This window comes from Carassius carassius, chromosome 16 (assembly GCF_963082965.1).
Source record: "Carassius carassius chromosome 16, fCarCar2.1, whole genome shotgun sequence".
Taxonomy (NCBI): domain Eukaryota; kingdom Metazoa; phylum Chordata; class Actinopteri; order Cypriniformes; family Cyprinidae; genus Carassius; species Carassius carassius.
Window position 1 is genome coordinate 10218470 of NC_081770.1, and position 4567 is coordinate 10223036.

The 4567-nt window shown below is 46.9% G+C and overlaps 1 pseudogene; it reads left to right on the forward strand.

Moving 5' to 3' along the window:
• The first annotated feature begins 2917 nt into the window (after window positions 1-2917).
• On the forward strand, window positions 2918-4353 carry LOC132159352 (histo-blood group ABO system transferase-like; annotated as a pseudogene).
• Window positions 4354-4567: the final 214 nt, after the last annotated feature.

Here is a 4567-nt window from a genome sequence, read left to right on the forward strand (position 1 = left end):
GGACTCGGTCGTGAAGCCAGTGCTGAAGCAGTCTCATATGGAGTAACCCGAGCGGTTTGACCGCCGCTGCGGACGCAATATGCCCCAGGAGCCTCTGAAGCAGTTTCAGTGGAACCGCTCTCTTGCCCTCGAATTGTCTCAGGCAATTCAGCAGTGACTGCACGCGCTCGTTTGTAAGCCATACTGAGAAAAGAGATCCTCTGCACAGGGGAGAGCTTGCTCTTATCCCAGTTGACCTGAAGACCCAGTCGGGCGAGGTGTCTGAGCACCAGATCCCTGTGCTCGCACAACCGCTCTCGAGAGTGAGCTAGGATCAGCCAGTCGTCGAGGTAGTTGAGGATACGGACACATTGTTCCCTGAGAGGAGCCAGGGCTCCCTCATCGACCTTCGTAAAGATGCGGGGAGACAGGGCCAACCCGAATGGGAGAACCTTGTACTGATATGCCTGCCCCTCGAAAGCAAACCGAAGAAACGGTCTGTGTCGAGGAAGAATGGAGACATGAAAGTACGCATCCTTCAGGTCGATCGCTGCAAACCAATCCATCGGACGAATGCATTTGAAAATGGGTTTGGGCGTTAGCATCTTGAACGGGAGTCTGTGCAGAGCTCGGTTCAAGGCACGCAAGTCCAGAATTGGCTGTAACCCACCTGTCTTCTTGCGTACTATGAAATAAGGGCTGTAAAAGCCGGACTTCATGTTGGATGGAGGGACCGGCTCTATCGCACCCTTTGCCAGCAGGGTCGAAACCTCCGCACACATGACAGGGGTATCTTTGCCCACCATCATCACGTGGACACCCCGAAACCTGGGGGGACGCCGGGCAAACTGAATCGCATAGCTGAGCCTGAGCGTCTGGATGAGCCAGCGGGAAGGCCTGGGGAGCTCTAGCCAGGCTCCCAGAAACCGAACCAGCAGGGTCAAGGGGACTACAGGCGTACCCACGGTGGGGCAGCGTGGTGGAGCAGACAGCCCCGGCATGGGAGGCATAGCGTCCCTTAGCGGGGGCGGAGTGCGGGCACTCGTCTGACTCCAAGTAGCAAAGAGGGCATGAGAAGGCGGAGCGTTTCCAAGCGTTGCCTGGAAACTGGCAAGGAGAGAGGAGAATGAGAGCGGCGAGGAAGCACGTCGCCAACTGTCGTTCGTGGCCTCTTGGGACCCGGAGGTAGAGGAGACAGCTCTTTTAGTGAAGGTTTGGGTACCACCGGCCGCAGGGCCAGTGGCGGAACAAAAAGAAAACAAGAACAAAGGATTCTCCCCCGGCCCTCCTCTGGGGTAAGGAGTGGTCCTGCTACCATCTCCTGACGAGCTAACGTCTCCAACTCCGGGTCGCCCGTCCCAGGAACGCCGCCTGGCCTGGCGTTTGGCAGGCTTAGGGGCAGAGACGGGTTGCGCCGCCCTTCTGCGGCCATCTCCTCGCTGCGGCCAGTGAAGGCTGCTGCTGTGGCCGAACAGGAGTGGAGGAGGCCGCAGGGGGGCGCCCTCGGCGATGAGCAGGCTGAGGCGGCTGCGCCGGCGGCAGGGTGGAGGCAGCAGAGGGCCGCCGGGGAAGGATGTGTCTGATGGCCTCGGACTGCTTCTGGGCGGCAGAGAACTGCCGGGCAAAGCTCTCTACCACGTCGCCAAAGAGGCCATCCTGGGAGACCGGGGAGTTGAGGAGCTGATCCCGGTCAGACTCCCTCATGTCTGCCAGGTTCAGCCATAGGTGGCGCACCTTGACAACCAAAGTGGACATCACCTGACCCAAGGAACGCGCTCCTGGACCACCAAAGTGGACATCACCTGACCCAAGGAACGCGCAGTGACCTTCGTCGCCCGTAGAGCGAGGTCGGTAGCAGATGATGAAATGACAAATGACATCTTTAAAAAGACGCAAATCGGCCCATATCTCTTTTGTGAAAGGAATTTGCTCTTTCAGAGGTGTTGAAGCGCTCAGGGGAACGAGGAAGCTGTCGCAGGAAACCCAGACGAACCGCTGAATCGCGCCGTCACACCAACACCAGCTCTTGCTTGTAACACTCCGGTGATTGCAGCAAGCGATGTGCTCGGCTCCGAAGCGAAAGCTTGAATGCGAGTTGCTCGCGTTGCTCCTTATATACCCGCTCTGCGGGCCGGAGCTCGCGATGCAAATCCCGCAGACCAAGGTACTTTGTGTACCATTGGCTCGTTTTGTACCACTCGAAGGTGATTGGGCTCTCGGGCGAGATCCCATTCGTAACGTCGAACGTGACCGACTGAAAGGGAACTGTTGATTTGAGAAGTTTGTATTACTAATTTTTTTTTACTGTTTTAAGATGCAATCAGAAGATAACAGAACAAGGCATCATCAAGTGAGTAATGAGGGGCATATGCATACACACGCATGCAAGTATTTATGTGCATGCTCATGTTCAAAAACACAAGCATACCCTGTTTTATTTTTCTTTGTTTTTCAAAGTTTTATTAATATTGTGAGTGTACACATAAAAGTAGACCCGTTACTGATTTAAATGCTGTATTACTCTTATATGTACTATCAAGTCTGAATGAGCATTTTAAGTTCTTTTCACTGTTATCATTAAAATCTGCAAGTGGTGGCACCAGCGCAACCGTCGACCCCAGGAAGTTAACATGCAATCAGCAGATAACAGAACAAGGCATCACCAAGTGAGTAATGATGTCCATAAGCATACACACTCATGCTAGATTTATTTACAAGCTCATGTTCAAAAACACAAGTACACACACACAACATAATCTAATTCAGATATGTAAGAGTTTGATTTTGTTATTATCAGCCTAAAATGGAAGCAAAATACATTTGGATTGCACTCATCACCAGGGTAAGTAAAACTTCATTTTCTTAAAAGTGACTTTATTTTTTAAGTTGATCCATAGTTAATGAGGACTAATGCTTAGAACAAAAACAGTCTTGGTTAATGGTTGATCAGATGACCAGTGAGAACGAGTTAAGCAATGAAATGTCTGTTGATCTTTCTGCTCATTAATTTTTATAACAGGTTGTTGTACAACCAGCGAGTGCGTTGGTAGGGTGAGTATTATGTTTTTAGTAACAACCTTTTATAACCAATTTCCACTCCTGAATGGAATGATTTACAGTGTTGTATGTGAGTTTTTAAAGAAGTCGGACAGATGTTGCTTCTGTGACTTCATGGTCAGCTCCAATCATTTAGGAGGGAACCTTTGACTCCACACTGATCGACTCGATCTACAAACAACAGAACCTCACCATAGCAACCACTGCCTTCGCTTTGGGAAAGTAAGCCTTCATGATACTTCTTTTCTTGTATTAATAATTCTCATCTGTTTCCCTTCATCTGTTTTTCCTTGTTTCTGGAAATTAATTATAACCATAAAATGATAACTGAAAATAAATTAACCATAATATATCTCTCTATATTTGTTTTTTTCACTGTTTGTTAGATACGTGCGTTTTGTCAAAGATTTTCTGGAGTCAGCTGAGCAGCATTACTTTGTTGGATTTCGAGTGCATTACTACTTGTTTACAGATCAACCAGAATTAGTTCCTGAAGTGAAGATGGGTGAAAACCATAGTTTGACAGTTCTTAAGGTTCAGAGTTTGAACAGATGGCAGGACATCAGTATGAGCAGGATGGAAAAACTGGAAAAACTAATAGAGAGTGAACTGGCAAGTGAGGCCAACTATATTTTCTGCCTTGACATAGATACAAAGTTCTATGCCATTGGGGTGTGGAGTCTTTGGGTCGTCTGGTAGGCATGATACATCCTTGGCTCTATGATACTTCAAGGGATCGATTCACATATGAGCGTAGTCCAAAGTCTCAAGCATACATTCCAGCAGGGGAAGGTGATTATTATTATGCTGGTGCTGCATTTGGTGGCTCATTGGAAGATGTACATCATCTCACAAAAACCTGCAGGGAGCAGATGAGCATTGATGCCGCAAACTCCATTGAGGCGGTATGGCAAGAGGAGTCCCACTTGAACAAGTATTTCCTTTTGAACAAACCTAGTAAACTGCTCTCTCCTGAATATATGTGGCGGGACATCAACGCAAGTGCAGCCCAAATAAAAATAGTTCGCTTCACAAATGTACCTAAAAACTATGCTGAAGTTCGTCCAAACCCATAGCAACTGTTAGCTGAGGTCTTCATTTAAGTTGTAACTGTTTATTGGATGTTCTTGTACAAAACAGAAATGAAAAAGTTTGGTAAAAAAAAAAATAAAAAAAAATTTTTTTTTTTCCTTCTACTTTAAAACTAAATTTAAAATTAAAAGTGATTAAAGGCAGTACAATAATAAAACAGAGCAAACCATTACAGAATAAACATGGAGGGTGATTTACAAATGTACATATAAATCTAAACACATTAAAGTAATATCTACTGAAGAACTTGTAATTTTTAATAGGCAGGAAAGCCTATTAGAATAAGAGTTTTTTTTTTAAGTCACAACTCGAACTTCTATTCAAACTACAGTCAGCCAGCTTCTTACAGAAGACATATTTAGGAGATGGGTCGATTTAGTGTGCAGCTTTTCATCTGAGAACACACTGCAAACATTTCCATTAGAGTCAGGCATTGTCT